This window comes from Cibotium barometz, chromosome 30 (assembly GCF_041138505.1).
Source record: "Cibotium barometz isolate CiBa-2024 chromosome 30, ASM4113850v1, whole genome shotgun sequence".
Classification (NCBI taxonomy): Eukaryota; Viridiplantae; Streptophyta; class Polypodiopsida; order Cyatheales; family Cibotiaceae; genus Cibotium; species Cibotium barometz.
In genome coordinates, this window is record NC_141075.1 from 4,453,190 (window position 1) to 4,474,473 (window position 21,284).

Below are 21,284 nucleotides of genomic sequence, written 5' to 3' on the forward strand. Positions count from 1 at the left end.
ATAACTTGGATTTGGGCAGTTGCTATGAGATTCTGCCCCTCCTCTTCTGCTACAGAACAAAAGAGGGAAGACTAGCATTGACAAGGGAATGTGACTTAGTCAGTCAAACAAGAGGGCCCTTCATCCACTGCTGCAATGGTAAGCATTGACAAAATGAAGGGACGACACACAGATCGTGCCTTAAAGCCACGAACTCTGAAACGAAGGTTTTGGGTTAGAATTTCTCTGCTCTTGCTCTAATGTTGCTAAGCTTGCACATGCATTAAGTGCACATACAAATGTAATGTTGTTAGGTCTAATGCCTTCAACTTACATCTCATCATACAAACCCAGAGCCTCCTTGTTCTGCTCATTCCAAGTAAGAACAGAAATCATGGTATCCCAAGACACGATATCTCAAAAGGGCATTCTTGAAAACCAATCCTTACATCATACATGCTCTCACATTTCCATACATGTTGAGAAGGGTGTTCCCTACTACAAGGTCTACCATAAGCATAAAACTCCATAATTCACACCACACTCATGTACAGAGGCTGCGAGACCTAGCTCAGCCTCAGCTCGTCTTATTGAACCTCATTTACAATATGAACATATGTACTCAGGCATCATATAATGACTCAAGTCATGCCACTTAATCCCATGCATCTGGATTTGCATTTGATGGCCTCATATGCATGGTTTCACACCATAGACGTGCCATGGCACGACATCCACCCCCTCTAAACCTGCACATCCTCTGGTATGTGCCAAATCATCATCAAGATCCACATATATCTGGATGTCGTCTTCATCTTCTACATTATCAGGGAGATCATCCTCTTCCTCTTCACCATATCCATACTATCACTATCAAGCCTCTCATCCTGAGTCTCCTGTGAATCAAAAGGATCACTGTCATATCTTCTTTTAAACATCTTGATCCTTTTGCCTGCTACAAGATTCTTTATCTCTGTTCCATCAAGCTCACACAGGGTATACGTGGCATTTCCATGCACATGCTTGACAATGTAAGGGCCAAACCATCTTTTTACAAACTTTCTTTGAACAGTGAACTGGTTGTCAAGGCTACTATCATACATTAGGACCCAATCACCTTCTTCAATAGGTTTTGGCCGGAGTCTGTGTCTTCTATCAAATCTTTCTTTATTTTTCAACCTTGCATCTTTCAAACGAGCTTTAGCAAGCTCTACATCTTCAGGCCTCCTCTCTAGCTGCCTTATTCGCAATGCAAGGAGGTCTTCCCTGTTCAATCCTTCCACCCAGGGTAACACATTCCAAGTTGGAACTACTTCTTCAACTGGCATTACTGGCTTTTGACCATACATTAATTCTGCAGGCATATATCCTGTCATCAACCTTGGCCACTCTCGTACTCTTCCTTTGCATGCCTTAGCCAAAGCTTTAATGATTGGAGGATGTCCTCGCTCACTTTTACCATTGCCCTCAGGGTTGTAAGCACATGTTAGGGCCAATTTGATGCCAATTCTAGAGAAGAATTCTCTTGCCTCTTCAACATCTAGCTCACCCCTATCAGCTGTTATTTTCCCAACACAACCATAGCGGCAAATCACATCTTCCAAGAGAAATTTGCATACTGTTTTCGTACTCTTTGTTCTAAGAGCACACCCTTCCACCTGATTTGTCAAATCTTCTCTTGCAAGTGCTATGTACTGCATCTGCCAAATTCCAAAAGGCATTGTTACTAGATCCACTACCCATTTGTAGTGCATGGCAGGTGGGTAGGTTGGTTGCAGGCCATCACGATGTCGCACATTCGAATACATTTGACATACCATGCATGTTTCCACATATTGGGATACATCCTTGTACATTCCTTTCCACCAATATCTTTCCTTTATTTTGGTAAAGGTGGCCCACACACTTCGATGTCCAGCCCAGAGACTCTCATGGAATTCTTTCACGAGCTTCCCTTGAGTCTCTTTATCACATATGACTCTCTGTGGCATAGCATTCCTCTGCTTAGGATGCTTCCACAGGTACCCATCCTTTAGGAAATACCCATATGCTTTTCTGCGGATCCTCTTAAATTCTGAGTCAGACCAATTTTCCTGTCTTGTCAAAGTACTAAAGTATTGACCAATAAGCAACCAATCTTCTTCATACATTTCCTCACTAAAAGACTCAAGTGCATTTGATACGTATGGTCCCCTTTTGCATATGCAGTAGTATAGAATCTTGTACCTACATCATCAATATCACTAATCATCCCTTCTTCATCTTCATACCTGGTCTTGATAGCATATCTACAACTGGGTTATCTTTTCCTGCAATATGCTCAAACTCAGGATTTAGTGACTTGATATAGGCAATCCACCTAAGCATAGCAATATCTGGAGTGGTGCAGCTTGCAATCATCCCAAGGAGTGGCAAGCAATCAGTTTCCACAAGTACAGATGCTCCAATAAGATATTCTTTTTCACATTTTAGAGCAGTGACTATTCCCCATAACTCTCTCTTAATCTGCGGATATTTTCGTTGATGAATGCTTAATACCTTTGCTCCAAATCTGATTACATACCTGTGATCATCCTCATCATCTTGCCCTACTGCCCATCCTATCCCAGTAGGACTAGTATCAACTGTAACAATCACAGGCCTGCCACACTCATAATCTGCCTTCCTTAGAGTAGGTGATGATTGGAGCAAACATTTCAGCTTCCGCATAGCTTTAATATGTACTGCACTCCACAAAAATTTTTGATTTTTTCTCAAAAGTTGATAAAGAGGATCTGCTACATGTGCATAATGTGGGATCCAAATAACATAAAAGACACATGCACCAAGAAATCTCCTCAGCTCTGTAACATTAATGCATATCTCTTTCATTCTTTGTATTGCATCTATCTTGGCTAGACAAGGTCGGCATCCATTAGTACTACAAAGATGCCCCACTATTAGCACTTCACCAACCCCAAACACTGATTTCGATCCAGACAAAGTAAGATTCACCTCTTCAAGCCTGGATAGAATCATATCACAATCTTTTATATGATTTGCCACAAACTTGCGGCACCCTTTCGAATCCAAATCCTCATCTTTATTTTTCTCATCACAGCCCTTTATTGGCACATCATCCAAAAAAGGCATAGTTATTTGTGGTATGAAGTCTCGCAAGACTCTATTCATTCCATTCATCATATGCGCCACTGAGTTGGTGGCTCCCTGTGGTAAGGTACACATTCTTACCAATCCCAAAGGAGTTTTCATTGTGGTCAAGTCCCTGCTTTGTATATCCAGCTGAAACTGATCATATCCCGAATACAGATCACCCATAGAGTATATAGCTTTCCCTGCAAATGCTTCTGCAAACTCGTCCACAATCGGACCTGCTCCCACATTCCTAATTGTGACCTTGTTTACAGGTTGCATGTCTTGAATGAAGCGCAATGTTCCATTTTTCTTTGGCACGGTAAACCATCTGTTGGAGTATGGAGTGCATGATTGCTCCAAAATTCCCATCCTGATCTTTTCTTTTAGTAATTCCATCAACTTTGGCAAGAGAGCCTTTGGTACTGGAATCGACCGCCGCAGGTTCCAGGGCACATGTGGAACAGTGAAGATCACCATTGGTGCTATTATGCTTGGATCAACACAGCCTATCTCATGCGGGTGAAAAGCAAAGGCCTTCCCATGTTTTACAAGCATCTCCTCAAAGCATTCCCTTTCAACTGGAAACAAAAAATTCCTTTCACCAATCTTCAGCTCTTTTAGGGTTTCTTGTGTAAACTTATGCCCAATTTTCTTCGGATCTCTGAGATTCGGTTGCATAGAGGCTTCATCTAATTTCTCCTTGCTTCTTGGTGGCAAGGGCAAGGCAACTGGTTTCACCTTCTTTGCAACCGTTTTATACTTTGTATCAACTTGAGCATCCATCTCACAATTCATGTTTTTACATTCCATCCCCTCAAATTCTCGGATTATATCATACATCCCCACAGATGACACCTCTATCGTCTCATTTCCACCCTGTAAAAGCATGCTCTTCCCATAGCAAAAAGCACATCCATAGTATCCACAAATGACACCTCATCAAGCACCCCTGAAATAAACTCATTCTTCTCCAAAAGACCACACTGCTCAAGACTTTTTTGTTCATTTTGTACATGTCGACGCATACCACGCTTCAAGTCCTTGCTTTTTACAAAGACCAGTGACCCATAGCTAGAAAATCCCTGAAAATTTGCTGAAAAGTTATTTACATTGATTGAGTCCTGCGAGAACTCATTTTCCCTTGTACCATTGGAATCCTGCTTTACAATGGCACCTGGCTAAAATCCCTCATCTCCCTGTAGTTCATGAATTCTCTGTTTATCTTTGGGAGTGACTGTGCTCAAAGAGACTCACGGTTCCTTTCATGGTTAATGCAAACTCTCAAGAACTGAACAGCTTTCTTGCCATCTTTACTCCTTATTCTTGCATATGCCGAGCCATCATCCAAAACCTTTGTTTCCATCCTCACAGCTGTAATGTAGGGTTGCCCAAGGATAAGGGGATACGATGACATCTCCTGAACAAAGAAGTTCTGATCATCTTTCACATCCCCTATAGTTACCCTTACATTTGGACAGGCTGCATAGAGCTCTCCAGATGAGTTATTAGCTGCTTTAATCATCCACCCATTGGCCACTTACATTTGTTGTAGAGATTTTTAGCCATAAGATTTATCTCAGACCCATGGTCAATTAGAGCGACATACGGCTCTTCCAAGTCACCTATCTTGACAAGGGTTTCAGTGGTTGCTCTTGCCCAATGGCTCCTGGAGTAATGACTCTTTGTAAGAACTTCTTTTTCATCATCCTCATCCACAAAGCGCACTTGTCGTGCCCCTTCAGCAGAGTGATTACATTCCACCACATTTTCTCTCTCTTCCTTTTGCTGTACCTGTACTCCATGAGTCTTGGAAGTACTTGCCTCCCCTTGTGATGGAATAGATTCAATTATGGACTGCCTTTTTCTTCGTATAATATCAATTATCTCATGGAATTCTTTCTTTGCAATCCCCAAGACCCTAGTGTAAATTCCACCCTGCTATTTAGAATCCTCTCTTCAAGCACCTTTTTGAGATCTGTTGTGGCTTCAATATCAGATTGAAGCTTGTAGAGTGGACTTTTCCCTTTACCCTTCTCCTTCTCATGCTTCGTTTTTGCTGGCACTTCTTCCATTGATACTTCCTGTGGAGGTTTGCTATGCGGTGGAGGCATATGTGATGGCCCAGGATCCTTCTTTTCACTACCACGAGTGACCCTTTTTGATGGCCCTCCTTCCTCATTTTCCCTCTTACGCTTTTCCTCTACTTGTGCCTCATTATTCTGGCATTTTGCAATGTAGGCATGAACAGATAAAGAATCCACAGGCTCTTCCCAGCCAGTCTCAAGACGTATACAGTCACCTGCCTCATGCAAAGCCTGCTTAGACACCTTCTTTGATGCAATTAGTTCCATTGTTGATGGCCAAAAATCTTCATTCTCATAATCTTCATCATTCTCAGATTCCTGCTTTGATTGGCCAACCTTTAACCCAAAGGTTGTTGCCTCAACCATAGAGATGGCATGGCTAGCAGCCATATCCTCAACCAGCTTTTTCATCCCTCCTTTCCCAAAGTTTGTGCTTAATGGAAGACCAGTCTCTGTAAGGTGGATTTTCGCATCTTTGAAAAACACAAGTTGATTTCTGAGGGCTTCTTTATAGCTAGCACAATCTTTCTTTGCATGTTCTGGGTCATCACACCATATACATCTGAATGTAAACCCTTCTTTACTTTGAGGCCTTTGCATAGAAGCCTGCCCTAATGGTAGCCCTTTTTCTTCAATCCTGGACATCTTCAATTTTAGGTCTCGCATGCCCTTAATAAGCTCTTCCATCGGCCCTTCTACCTTTGGGATTGCAGCAGCTGGTTTTGGTAGATTCTCAGAGGTAACAGCATTTATAGGAGTTGCGGAGCTCATCACCATTTTATCCCTCCTTCACTGCCGCTTTGCTAGCATGGTGACCGCATCCTCGACATCATTCCAATCATTCTTTATCCCCTGCTCTGTATCTTTATCCTCAAGGAGAATTTCCAGTTTTTCTTGGAGATCTTTCCCAGCTGCTTGTAAGAAGAGCTTTGTTTTTTCCTTGTCCAAGGTTGTGCGCTCAATCCTTGGCAGCTGGGCATAGCGCTTCTCAAACTCTCTTAGCAACTCTGTGGCAGAAATTCCCATTTTAGGTTTTGTGACCCATTCCAAGAAAGTTTGTTTGGTCACCCGCTCAGAGTCCTCCATGAAATATTCATCCTTTAAAGTAGGCTTGAACTCCTCCCAATTTCTGCCACCATGTGCTGTCTCTAATCCTCTTATGCGCTCTCTTATTTCAGGAACACATACCAGCTCAAAGCTTCGAACCATATCCTCCTCAGTCACCCTGTTTAGCTCCATTTCCTTTGTGTAATTGCGCAGGTACTTTGTAATGTCCTTACCATCAAATTGATCCACCTTTTTCACAATTGACTGCAGTGCTTTGGTCGTGGAAATTTGTCCCCTCTGAGCAGCTTGCTGCTGTTGCATATACATAGTAAACATCTGAAACATTTGCATAACTCCGGGGTCAAAATGAACCCCCTGACCCTCAGGATTCTCAGCCATAGCTTCCTTGTGTATTTCACCACACTCTCATCCCAGCAATTTCACGTCGGGTTCACCAAAGCTGTCGTGACGTGGACGGTGTCACTGGGAAAGTGCGAGACTTCTAGCTGTGAGAGTGGCTTCTAATCCCAACAAGGAAATACACACACATAACTCTCCAAGGAGCATAAGAGATTTCCATTTTTGATGACATGTACATGTGCCAATTCACTTCAATACATCCGTTCAAACATATCACATGTAGGCATAGCACAAACTTCAAAATTCCCATATACATGTGACCATTTACATCACATGTACCATATAATGCCAATTCCATCATTTTAAAATGTCTCTTGATCACCTGAAAACCTGCTTTCAGATTCCAACAACTCACAAGGCAAAAGATGGCACATGGCGCATGTACAACATTTTCAAAAAAAAAATCTCCATGTCTAACAATCCAAAATCAAGTGCCTTTTTATTCCATGGTTCTCCAAAACCATATATACTTTCAAAAGCCTTCTTGTTTCAAAAAAAAAACACTTTAAGGGGAAATATATTCCAAGGCTATACGATTTTTCAAATCGTAAGTAACAACAAACAAATATATTACTTATCTCAGAGTAAAAAAAAAGAAAATGAATTTATGATTTTCGCTTTTCCACGTTCTGCTTCACTGCAGTATGCGCCAAATTCATCATTTCCCTTGTATTTTGTAAGATTTTTGAAGATCATCTCATTTGATAGTGCTTCCTTTCCTCTGTATTTCAAATCCCTACAAGGCTTGTGTTGCTTGCAAATGAAGATCAATACCAGGATGCAACAAAAACGATACTTAGGGCTCTTGAAAAGAGTTCTACTTTGTAGATGAATGTGGGAGAGGGTTTGATAATAATCCCACATGGGGACTTATGGGAGTCCTAGAATTTTTGTATAAAAGGTGGCTCATTTGAGAGCTTAGGTACACTTTGGGCTTAGTTCATGCAAGAGCTCCTTTGAGAGACCTACTCTCCCTCTTCTCCATAGAGGTGAAGACTCTTCTCTCACCCCATCTACATCATTGTATGAGGTTAATCTCTTCATTGAATCATTAGCAATGTCATGAGTTTTTCTCATCCTCTTCTCTAATCATTTTACTCTTATGCATGCTTTTAGTATTTCATTTTTGAGTACATGGATTGATTTGAAGCTTTCATGGAAGCTTGATGCTTGAATGTGTGCATGCTTGTAGGAAGATAGGAGTGGAGTGAGGTCTTTCTCTTTGCTTGAGTGCATAGTGATTGTATTCCTCTTGCTTGGATTTGTGAATGAATGGGTGTGTAGGAATGAGGCCAAGTTGAGCTTAAGTATGTATTGAGTCTATGTCATTAGTATGTGGTTAATTCTTCTTCTCCCATTCGGGATAGCCTCTATGCGCTAACCGGGTCGCATTCACGGAATGACAAGTGAGTGGGTTTGAGTGTAGCCTCCGCTATGCTATGATGCCCCAAACAATGGCGCCGCTGCCGGGGAACGCACACCTAAGTTAGTGAAGGGTGTTAACCATTACTTCTTATTAAGTGCTCCATTGATTGCAAAATCGTGGATTAGGGTAGATTAGAGTAGAGTTTGCAAGGGCATTGAGTGTGTGATCTCAAGGGCGCCTTGTGTATTTTCGTTTTTGATGAGAAGCAAGAAAAAAATTTAACCCCATTGCGGTTGAGTAATCCCGCCATTAATTAGAATTTACGCACTTTCTATTTTTGTTGCAAGTTGGCGTGAGATAGGTAGGAAGTAGTGATATTGTTTTGTTGTTGGGTTGATTATCATGTAGGGAAGCATCTCCATAAGTGTAGCAAAGAAAATATATATATATATATATATATATATATTTTACATTGGAAAGGCCGTGGAGGTTCGAAAAAAATAGAAGGCGACCTTAAAAAAAATACACATCTACATCTATATATATAGATATAGATGTGTATTTCTATTTTCTACATTGAAGTGAAACGCTGCATCGGCGGCTGATAAAAGCCTGCAGCAGCAGAGACGGTTTTTTTTTAAAAAAAAAAAACAAAACAAAACAATTATATATATATATATATATATAATCGTTTTTTTTAAAGGTTGGCTTAGGCTGGTTGAAGAGCGTCGAAGCGAAGGCGAGAATTATATATATATATATATATATATATATATATATATATATATATATACAATCACGTGGAAGAGCGCAAGCTGGCAGTGAAACAGCGGGCGGCGAGCTGCAGCTGTGGTAGGAGGCCGACGAAGAGGGCCTGGTATGGCGCACTGTTGACGGCGGCACCAGAAGGCGGTCTGCAGTGGAGGTGGTGGCCGTCGTCTGCAGTGGAGGTGGTGGCTGTCGGCGGCTGTGGGCGAGCGACCGGCAAGAGAAGCGAAAGAGTGGAGGCGGCGTAGAGGTAGGCTGCACAGCTGACGTGGCCAAAGGTGGAGTCAGCTGAAGCAAACGAAGGGCCGTTGCAGTGGAAGACCGGCGTGGAGGCCACGAAAGCAAGCGTGGAGCTTTGGGCGACGTTGTGGAAGCGAAGGCCTTCAAAAGGCGGTTGGAAGAAGGAGCGACGGTTGTGAAGACAGCTGGTGCAGACGGCTGTTTGCCAGCAGTGGAAGCGTGGGGGCGCCTGCAGCAGTAGGTGAAGAAGACGGCCAGCACGTGAAGCCGGCGGGAAACCCGGCAACCGAGCGGTGCGGAGGCGAAGGATAAGGTTAGTGGAATTTTATTTTTTTATTTTTTTTTATTTTTTATTTTTTTTATCATGTTTTTTTTATTTTTAAATTTAAAAAAAAACAAAAAAAATAATATTTTTATTTTAAAAAAAAAACAAAAAGAAAAAGAAAAAGAAAAAGGCATTAAAAAAAGGGATAAAAAGAAAAAGAAAAAAAGGAAAAAAAAACCATAAAATAAAAATTTATTTATTTTTTTTAAAAAGAAGAAGAAAAAGAAAAAAAAAGAATAGTAAAAAAATTTAAAAAAAGAAAAAAATAGAGAGAAGAAAGAAGGAAAAAATTAAAAAAAAAATTAAAAAAAATAAAATAAAAAAAAATTCTTTTTATTTATTTTTAAGAATCCATAGTGTGTGCATATTTTTTATTTTTTCATTTCTGTAATTTTTAGCATATTTAGAGTCATTTGCATTGTTTTAAATTTTTGTAATATATTTTAAATATATATATATATATATATATATATATATATATATATATATAACAAAAACCAACAAAAAAAAAAAAAGAAGAAAAAAACAATTTTTTTGAATCCATTGTTCATTATTTGTGTACAAAATTTTGCATAATTTAAGTAGCTTGCATTTTTTAGAATTTTTGTAACTGCATGCATAATTAGTATTTTTATAATTTTTTATTTTTGACACGAAATTCATTTATTTTTATCAAAAAAAAAACAAACAAACAAACAAAAAAAGAGAAAAAAACAATAAAAACCAACAAAAGAAGGAAAAAACAAACAAAAGAAAATTTTTGATTTTTTAGGAGTCTATTATTTTTTGCATATTTTGTAGTTCTTCATTTGTTTAATTTTTGTAACTTTGTGCATAGTTAGTATTTTTTAGTGTGATTCATAATTTCTGTGTAAATTAAAATAAAAAAATAAAAATCATAAAATCATAAAATCATTAAAAAATAAAAATAAAAATAAAATAAACAAATAGGATAGATAGTTACGCCACACATTTTCTTTTTTAGTTGTCTTTAGTGATTAGGTAGGAAAAAATATATATATATATACATATATATATATATATTTATATAAAAAAAAAACAAAACACAAAAACCAAAACCAAAACAAAACAAAAACACATAAAAACCCAAAAACCAAAACAATTTGACCTTATGCACTTAAGGTCGGGACGTCTGATAGATTCTGCCATAGGGCCTAGGGCACCTTCTCGAGTACCTACGCAAGAAAGCGGAACCCAATCGATAGGAAACTTGGCAGATATTGCTGAAACCCTATCTGAATCCCAATCCGATACCCTTTCTTCCAGAACAACTAGTTCATTGTCCATGGACAATCTAGGACCATCAACTAGTCATCCCGGAGCGCCGAATAGAACACCCACACGATCCTTTAATCCATTTGAAGCCGATACCATGGGGTTAACATTCAATGTGCGACTCCAATATGTCTACACTAATGCTCAAGGAGCTGAGATCTTTAGGGACCCACAACAAAGGTACCTTGTTAAGATCGCAGACATATTCTCAGAACTTGATAGAGCACCTCTAGTCAATGACCAGGGTAACATGTACATGGGTGGAGATGGTGTTCGCTATGAAGTCACCTACCATCTAGAAAAGGTAGACAAATTAGGGGAGCTCTCTAAAACAGAGTTTTTAGACATATCACAACTTTCCAGAGCAAGGGAGTCTAGAGATGATTGGCTCATCGAGCCGGACATGCCTGGACCATCCAATGCCCAATCCTCAAAGCCATCCACCAGAGATGATTTACTTCTTGTAGATCTAAATTTGGACAAGGATAGGAAAGGCAAGAGCAAATTGGATCAGGGGGCTGAAAGTCAATGGGAGTTTGTACGACAAATTCCTGTGACAAAGGTCTTACAGGATGAACCACTTCAAGAGGTCTATAAGGATTCGTTAGAGGGATACTATGCCACAACTAAATCGCCAGAGCTGGATCTTCCTCTAGCTTATGTAGTGGTAGTTGAGAAGTGTGCAGGACACATGAACAGAATAATTGATAAATGGGCCAATGAATATCGAACGTTAGATTGGAAAGAGATTAGGGAACTCACGTGGAAAGGACAACCATTATTCATGGAAGTGTTCTCAACACATACAGCCAAACCAGGAGAGACAGCCTTTCTTGGAGAAACTGTTGCTCCTCCCCTACGAGAGTTCACTAGAGAGGGACCTTCAACATCTAAGTGGACCACTGCTAGTAGCCCAACTCTAGCACCACGATATCGTCCTACACCAAATGTGCGACCACAGGTCACACCACCACAACAACATCTTTCCCACTATGACAATCGGATGAGAAGGGAGCCAACTCGGCCTCCTATAAGTGCACCTCCTGAAATGAGGGTAACAAGATCTTTAGAGGGGTTTGGTGAGGCTGGTAATAGGGTACCCACACCAATTTTGGAAACATGTGGACCATCTTTCCAAAGAGAGGAACAATTCCCACTAAGGGTAAGAGGCCGTAGGCCCTACGATGAGTATTCACGACAAGTAAGGCCATCAACTCTTCAGAAACTGGTAAAGAAATATGAAGGGTCGGGAGATCCATACGATCATGTAGCAGCTTTTAGGCAAGCAGTTCGAGCTGAGCAAGTTGCTGACAAGCATACTCAAATAGAAGGGTTTGGACTCACTCTTGAAGGAAAAGCCCTTGCTTGGTTTCAGGCATTAGAGGCTTCTGACAAAACTTCTTTACGAGTTTTGGAAGAGAGATTCATTGCTGCTTTTTCCTTGATGGGAATTCAACATGACACAGTAGCGCATATCTACTCTTTCAAGCAAGGTGAGAATGAGAGTGTTAGAGACTGTGTAAATAGAATGAAGCAGTACATTAATCGTTGCCCAGAAGATGAGAAGCCCGCTCAAAGTCGATTAATTTCTCTCTTCTTAAAAGGCCTCAAAAATTCGACACTGCATACACATCTCTATGCTAAGAAACATACAAGTTTTAATGAGTGTTGCCATGATGCTATGGATTTCACCGATAACTTCAAGTTCCAGGATGGTTCTGGCCATGAGGTGAAACCTAGAAATCAATGGGGTGAAGATCAAAGTTCAGGGTCTAGCGCACTAGTAAATCCAGACCAAATAGCCAACCTAGTGCTAAGGAGATTAGGACAAACCTATCGTCCACCCATGCAGCCACAACAACAGCAGCAGAGAATGAGGAGTGTACTTCCTACAGGTCCTCATCTTTGTGGAGCATGTGGCGGTGACCATAAAACAGAGGACTGTAATACCTTTTCTCCTCTAGTCACAAACCAACCCACAAGGAAGTGGTGCCAAGCCTGTGCTTGGAACTTTACTCATACCACACAGGATTGTACTCGCACTGCGAGAATGAGACAGGAACGTGAGCAGCCGAGGGGTGGAGTGGCTCCACAAATGTATCAACAATATACAAATTTTGAACGTAAGCCACCGATGACACAAGAACAAGCACGACCTGTTCTTGGTGCTCAACCTCCTGCTCCAGGGACTGCTCCTGTGAGGGTTGTTGACTATGACAATTCAAATATGTGTAGAGACTTGGTAAACCCAGGCTATGTGGAGGAAGAATATGTATCATATTCATCCAAAGAAAATATTTTTGAAAGTCCCGTATACCCAAACCAAGCACTGGTGGAGATTCAACCAGGGGAACAAAACTCTTTAATGTTGCTAGGCGGCTACCAACCTAGGACTCCAGGCCCCTCAGGTCAATGGCAGCCAAGGAAAGTAGAGGCCAAACCAATGGGCCCCTGTTATGAGTGTGGAGAACCCCATTGGGCTCGTGATTGTCCACATCGCTCAAGGCAAGCATCTAGGTCCAATACAACAGTGCAACAGTTTCCACCAATAGAAAGATATTGTCTGGGGTGTTGTGTCGAACACTTCCCGAAGGATTGTCTGTTGAAACCACATGAGGAGGGCAACTCTCAACCAAAGGTTTCACTTAACCTTGTAGGGGCAATTCCATCACCACCTTCATCTGAGAATGAGGATGTCGTGCCACTTAGAGTCATGACTCGATCACAGACACGAAACGCTGAAATACAAACTGATGAGACACCTCGAACTAGGGACGCAAAGACAAATCTAGTGGACAAGACCCTACAGTCCAGTAGAAAAAAAACCACTAGGAGAAAGAAGAACCGAAACAAACAAACTAAAAGTGCATCCACTTCTAGTTCTCAGGAATCCTCTAAACAAGACATAAGGGATAAAACTTTTACATCCCAGGAAGTGCGTGAGGAACATCCACCTCAACCTGAGCCTAGTGTTAAACAAAATGAGGCTAGTACGACTGAGGATAGTTCTGGGGGTTCTGTTTTTGTGGATAAAGTGAATGAGACTCTAGAGGCCATCATTGATGCTCATAGAAGTCGCATTGCAGCCTTATCAGAGCTACCCAAGAAGCTTCAAGAATACCCAAACCCTCGTGAGGAGAAGATCAATCTAGCTGTACATCAGCAACTCATTAGGGAAGCTCAGTCGATACTTGAGGGACCACCACCACCTATTCCTCGGGGCCCAACCTCTCTTAAGCCAACATTAGAAACTATACCGGAAGTGTCATCAAGTAGGGAAATGAAAAGTGAGTTCATTTCACAAGCTCAAAGCGAAAGATCGACACCAATTGACACTCCATTGAAAGACGAAAATCTACCATCACCCAGCCTTGTCTTCCCATGCAATGATGAAATTATTGATGCTAATGAGGACATGGCAAATGACATGTGGGCCGCAGTAAATGAGAAAATTAATGAGAACATGTCTTCTGTTAGTTCGCCTCCATTCTCTGAGGTGGATTTTACCAGAGATTCGGAAAACAATTTTGGACGCCCAAGCATCCAGGAGGAAGGTCAAACAATGGTTTCTCCTAGAAGTAAGCATACAATGAAAACCTTACCATCCTATCTGGGAGAATATGAGAACTGTTCTCAAACCTTGAGGATACCCTCCATGCATAAAAGGTTGACTAAGGAGAAAGATATGAGTATGGTGCAGGCTATTTTGTCAGCACCAGTGGCTTGTACCTTACCTTTGCTTGAATTGATAAAGCTTAAACCTGAGTTGTGGAATGATATTGCCACATGTTTGTCGGAGCAGGTATTGCTACAAAAGGGTCCCCATGAGTGTACAATACACCATGAGACAAAGCATGTAATGCCAGTTCCTATCAACAAAGTTGGAAAATTTTGTGAAGACGATCAGGGAAATGCTACCCTCCCATTAGAAGTGCGAAAAGTATCTTCAACTGCAATACTTGATAGTGGCGCAGGAGTAGGCATTGTAACAAGGTCTATTTGGGAAAAATGGGGCAAACCAGCTATTAGGAGTACCAGGATGCGTTTGCAGCTAGCAGATGGAAGCTTAGAACATCCCCTTGGGCTGCTTGAGAACATATTGGTCACCACATGTGGGATTGAATATGAGCATACCTTTGCAGTGGTGGATTTTGGAAAGCATCCAAACTATGAAGTGATATTGGGTAGACCATTTATGCGACAATTTCAAATGATTCAAGATTGGGGATACAACTACTTGTACCTCAGACATGATTCTGTCATCACAAGGGTCAACCTAAGGAATCACTCATATCGTGATGTAACAAGGTCTCCAATAGATGAGTTTGATTCTGCTTCATCTGAGGGCTCAAAAATTACATTGTCAGATGGGCGAGAAGATCTATGGATGTGTGGAGCCTCCTGTAGGGATTTCAACACTGAGAGACTTAAGGGTAATCGAAGTGTATCTGATGAGGCATACATTCCACAACCCTTCCCTGAGCATTTAATTGATCCATTAGAATGGAGTCATGTCCTTGCAACATTATCGACATGTGCTTTACCGAAGCCAATTCAATTTTGTGACTCAGATGGATATGATATTGTTCCTATACGAATGGTACAACCACATAACCTTCGAGATGATTTGTACTATAGGAATGCATCCACAACAGCATTACATGTTAAGGAAGTCTCGGCTACTCCACGAGCTTTATCGTGTCAAAAGGGTAATGTTTCTACCTTACCCAACCCTCAATCAAAATCTGCTCTTAAAGCTCCAAAACAAATGATGTGGATAATTGATGAGTACTCAAGTGAGGGCCATGGCTGGCATGTTCCAACTACTCTAGTTGCTGCTCAAAGAAGGCCAGGTAAAAAGGAATTATCAATATGGCTACCCAAAGCTGCGTACAAACTGGTAACATCTAGTCCAGTTGCTAAGCCTCTTAAGAAGCACATCATTTCCAAGCCTAAATCTCGAATTGTTACTCGATGGGTCCCAAAACGGGTTCTTAAAGCACAAGGTTACTATGAGGGTACAACAGCAATTTGGCTTCCAAAATGCCATGCTGAGCAAAGGGTAAAAGAGTGTATCCAAAAGATTCCAAAAGCCACCCTTGATTTTCCATATCAGTGGGTACAAAAGAAATCAACACAGACTCTTCAAGAAAGGAAAGGTGGCTGTGATAGCACCTACAAATCCACTTGTGTTGATATTCCTAATACATGTATTGAAACACCGGTTGACCCGATTTCTCCTTGTTACATGATTCAACCATCAACTGGTGTACATAAGTCAAGTCCAAAGGAGTCTCATTTGAGCATAGATTCTGGTATTTCAATGCCTAAATCCTCTTATCTTGCTCAAATTCCAAAACATTTGATAAAATTCCCACCCAAGAAGGACACAACTAAAACCAAAGATAAGGCATTAACACTACAAATGAAGCTCTTTGGTCGATCAATGTTTGAATAGTGTAATTCCTTATGCCTTTAAAGAATTATGTTCTTTTTGAGATGATCCCCACCATCAGCGCAAGAGTGAACTCAGTGACTCCACAATAAGATCGACAAGCCAGGGCACTTTTCTCCCATTGGGTTTTTTCCCCTCGGCTATATTTGGTGATTGGCACCACTAACAAATTTTATTCTTTTGTTTTTTTCTTTGTTTGTTAATAAAACTTTGTGCAGAGATCTCAGCTTAAGAAGAGCATCAGATACGCCCCTACAGTCCACCTATCGTGCACACAAATTAGGAAGGGGGGAGATATGCTATGCTTACAAAGATCAAGGAGGAGCAATCTGCACAAAATCAGCAATTAATCAAGGCAAACGAACAACATCAACAGGGCACTACAACAGGTGTATGCAAATCTTAATCTTTATTTCTTTAAGTGCTCTTATCTTTCGAATATATGGTTTGCATGTACACAATATTGGCTGGTTTGAGTTTTGATTAGTAGTTAAAATGTGGTGAGTACATTCTAGAGTCTTAGAAAACTTAGTAAGAGATATTTCTATCCAAAGACAGTGTAGGATATATACCAAGGGAGTATGCCAAGTACTTATGTCTTCAAGGTATATTAGTTATCCCTAGTGGTAGTTATCTCTTAGATATGAGCTAGGTGCTAGGAGTAATAAAAAAATTTATGAAAATATACCCTAAAAAGATATATATCTATATACAAGGTGAATTACGACATGAAGTGTCTACCGCCATGCGAAGTGCTTGGTAGGACCTGGGGATGTCTCAGCACCTTGGGGCCGATGCCTTGGTTTCCATGGGGTGAACACTGATGTCTAGAAGCTTCAGAAGAAGACCATTGAGGAATCTGTCGCCTTGATTGACGTTGGTAGGACTCGGGGGTACACTATGGGCCCTCAAGACCGATGCCCTCATCTTCAAGGGGTACTCCTTAGGTCATAAAAGAAAGAAAAAGGGTCTGTCGCCCTTGAGATACTTAGCGGTCTTTAGATTCTCTTGGCGGAGGTCTCTTGGCCATTGCTCGGGTCTCATGGGGATAGAACCCTAATCTTTATCACCTTCTACACACATATCAAAAAAAAAAAAACAAAAACAAAAACAACAAGAGAGAGCTCCAATCACCTTTGCTCATACTTAGGAGTAGGGTTGCCACCTAGGAGTAACTTACATACTGATAGGAAATTGAGACTGCGGTCATAACCGGAGGTGTACAACGACACTTGCCTTTGCATAGCATTATCTACTACCTAAGTCTCACTTTGACTAGTTTTTACTCACCTCTTTTAGTACTCATTAAAACTTTAATCAGCCTTGCACTTGTATGCTCACGTGTGTAATTATTATTGCTGATTTTGCTTTTCTTTTCTTTTTATCAATAAAGGACTTTACTCGTATCAATTGTTTTTGTTGCAGCTCTTGCTACTACCGCGCTCGAGGACGTGCGCAAAATAGGAAGGGGGGAGTGTTGCTTGCAAATGAAGATCAATACCAGGATGCAACAAAAACGATACTTAGGGCTCTTGAAAAGAGTTCTACTTTGTAGATGAATGTGGGAGAGGGTTTGATAATAATCCCACATGGGGACTTATGGGAGTCCTAGAATTTTTGTATAAAAGGTGGCTCATTTGAGAGCTTAGGTACACTTTGGGCTTAGTTCATGCAAGAGCTCCTTTGAGAGACCTACTCTCCCTCTTCTCCATAGAGGTGAAGACTCTTCTCTCACCCCATCTACATCATTGTATGAGGTTAATCTCTTCATTGAATCATTAGCAATGTCATGAGTTTTTCTCATCCTCTTCTCTAATCATTTTACTCTTATGCATGCTTTTAGTATTTCATTTTTGAGTACATGGATTGATTTGAAGCTTTCATGGAAGCTTGATGCTTGAATGTGTGCATGCTTGTAGGAAGATAGGAGTGGAGTGAGGTCTTTCTCTTTGCTTGAGTGCATAGTGATTGTATTCCTCTTGCTTGGATTTGTGAATGAATGGGTGTGTAGGAATGAGGCCAAGTTGAGCTTAAGTATGTATTGAGTCTATGTCATTAGTATGTGGTTAATTCTTCTTCTCCCATTCGGGATAGCCTCTATGCGCTAACCGGGTCGCATTCACGGAATGACAAGTGAGTGGGTTTGAGTGTAGCCTCCGCTATGCTATGATGCCCCAAACAGCTTGAACAGAAGTCATTCCCACAAAATGAAATATTCTGTAAATTTTCAACTCTGGTTTTATTTCTTCTCCCTTGTTTCTGCATATCCTCTTGTATGCACCGTTTTGCTGGTTATTATCCCTTTCCCGAAAGAGAATCGGGCACCTCACCTTTTTGCAGCCCAAAAATCGCATTTTCCCAGTTTGAAATACTGCGCCTCCTTATTTCCTGCTTAATATTCGGAAATTTCTTTTTAAAAAAAAAAAAAACTTTCGCATGCCACGCAAGCCGCCACCTTCAAATATGTCTCCAGCTGTTGCCTCTGCTAAGCGCAGCAATCTTCACACGTTGCATCCAGTCAAGTCACGGCCTGCAAGATCCAGACGAAGGATAACATGTGGCAGAGCATAGCCCTCGTAGATAGGAACGGTATGCGTAACACCATCACCCGAATCCAGCACAATACCTGTTGTCCTTCCAGTGGCATACAATGAAAGCACAGCCTGGATAGCAACATACATAGCTGGTGCATTGAATGTATCGAACATGATTTGAGTCATCTTCTCTCAATTAGCTTTTGGATTGAGAGGAGCTTCAGTGAGCAAGACTGGATGCTCTTCAGGAGCAACTCGAAGCTCATTATAGAATGTATGATGCCAAATCTTTTCCATGTCATCCCAGTTGGTTACGATACCATGCTCAATAGGATATTTCAAGGTCAATATTCCCCGCTTAGATTGGGCCTCATCGCCAACATATGCATCTTTCTGTCCCATACCCACCATAACACCAGTGTGCCGAGGACGGCCCACAATACTAGGAAACACTGCCCTAGGAGCATCATCTCCAGCAAACCCAGCCTTGACCATCCCAAATCCATTGTCACAGACAAGAGGTTGAACTTCCTCTGAGTCTGCCATTCTTGAATTGACGATATAACTTGGATTTGGGCAGTTGCTATGAGATTCTACCCCTCCTCTTCTGCTGTAGAACAAAAGAGGGAAGACTAGCATTGACAAGGGAACGTGACTTAGTCAGTCAAACAAGAGGGCCCTTCATCCACTGCTGCAATGGTAACCATTGACAAAACGAAGGGACGGCACACAGATCCTACCTTAAAGCCACGAACTCTGAAACGAAGGTTTTGGGTTAGAATTTCTCTGCTCTTGCTCTAATGCTGCTAAGCTTGCACATGCATTAAGTGCACATACAAATGTAATGTTGTTAGGTCTAATGCCTTCAACTTGCATCTCATCATACAAACCCAGAGCCTCCTTGTTCTGCTCATTCCGAGTAAGAACAGGAATCATGGTATCCCAAGACACGATATCTCAAAAGGGCATTCTTGAAAACCAATCCTTAAATCATACATGCTCTCACATTTCCATACATGTTGAGAAGGGTGTTCCCTACTACAAGGTCTACCATAAGCATAAAACTCCATAATTCACACCACACTCATGTACAGAGGCTTCGAGACCTGGCTCAGCCTTAGCTCGTCTTATTGAACCTCATTTACAATATGAACATATGTACTTAGGCATCATATAATGACTCAAGTCATGGCACTTAATCCCATGCATCTGGATTTGCATTTGATGGCCTCATATGCATGGTTTCACACCATAGATGTGCCATGGCACGACAACATCGAGGAAGATATCTGATGGACAAAAAGGAAAGGTTTTTGGGAACAAAAATTTGATACTCGATCTCATTGGTTGGCCAATTGGTCTTCAACGGAGAGTTCAGATGATGCATTTTTGTAATACAATGGACTTGAAATTTTGGAAAATGATGATCGAAAATATCATGATTTTATTCAAAGATTGTCTTAAAGCCAGTCAAATCTGTTATAAATGGTAATTTCATATTGGGTGTGTATGTGGTGTGCCTATTTGATTTTTGTATGAATCGCCAGCTAGGGGGCGTGGGAACTCTTTTCCTCAGTACTCGGGCAAAAATCCAATCAAATCTTTATAAAGGAATCCCACCAATTCAATGGTCGGGTGGTTGGCTAACCCATGGGCTGGATAGGCTGGATCGGAGGATTCCTGAGAAACAACTAGGTACGATTAGTTACATTAATCAGTTTAAATCCTGAGAAGATCTTGTTCTGTGGGAAGGGATCATTAGTTGTGCTCGGAAAAAGCAGTGATTCCATGGACCAAGTGCAAGTCTCTTCTTGATCTGACCATGTGACTTCAGGCTTGGTCAGATTAGTTTAATTTAGTCAAGACTTGGCTCGTTATAGTAATCTCCTAGTTAAAAGATTTTTCACCTTCCTGGCAGAATCACCCGTGTTTTCCGGGCGAGGGGAGTCTTCCGGGGCTAGGCCTCGGAGCGACTGTCCCCCGGGCTAGCCTCTCGTTCTCCCAGACATCCGCAGGTGAGGCCCCGAGTGTGCAAGACCCCCGCCCCGTGCGGGAGGTCGACGCTGCTTCTGCCGCCGGTAGGAGTCTCGAAGCGGGCGGGCGGGGACCTCACAGCCCATAGCTGGTATCAGAGTGTTGTTCAAAGCTAATAAGGATAAATAAATTCTTATCAAAAATTGATAATAAAAACTCAAAAAATTTATTTTTCATAATGTATTTTCATTCTGTAAGCTTCTTTAATGAAGAATTTTTAATCAAAGAAATTGTTTTTATATATGGAAGTTCCCTATTTATCTGGTATTCCCAACCTCACCCAGTCTCACGCCTCCTCTTGCGACCGGCGTGCAATGCTAAGCAGAACCTCTCATTGGCATAATGATTCTGTTAAAGCTAAAAATGGTGCGTGGTGTCATTCTATATCATTCAATGCCTCGGAATTTCAGACTTTCATGCCAAGTTTACAGACTCCTGAGTTGCTTTATTCCTAAGGAGAAGATAATAGCTCCCTTGTCATCACAGTAAGTGAACGTTTGTATCAGGGCATGGATATGGCCCAGTACCGTCGTCTTATACGTCCCCGAGGAGATTTTGAATTCTGGAGCCGAGCTGCTCTGTACATATTGCAACTTTTATA

At 41.2% G+C, this 21,284-nt stretch overlaps 1 pseudogene; it reads right to left on the reverse strand.

The window, feature by feature from the left end:
• Positions 1 to 8,827: 8,827 nt before the first annotated feature.
• On the reverse strand, positions 8,828 to 19,229 carry LOC147621082 (actin-3 pseudogene; annotated as a pseudogene).
• Between the last annotated feature and the right edge of the window lie 2,055 nt (positions 19,230 to 21,284).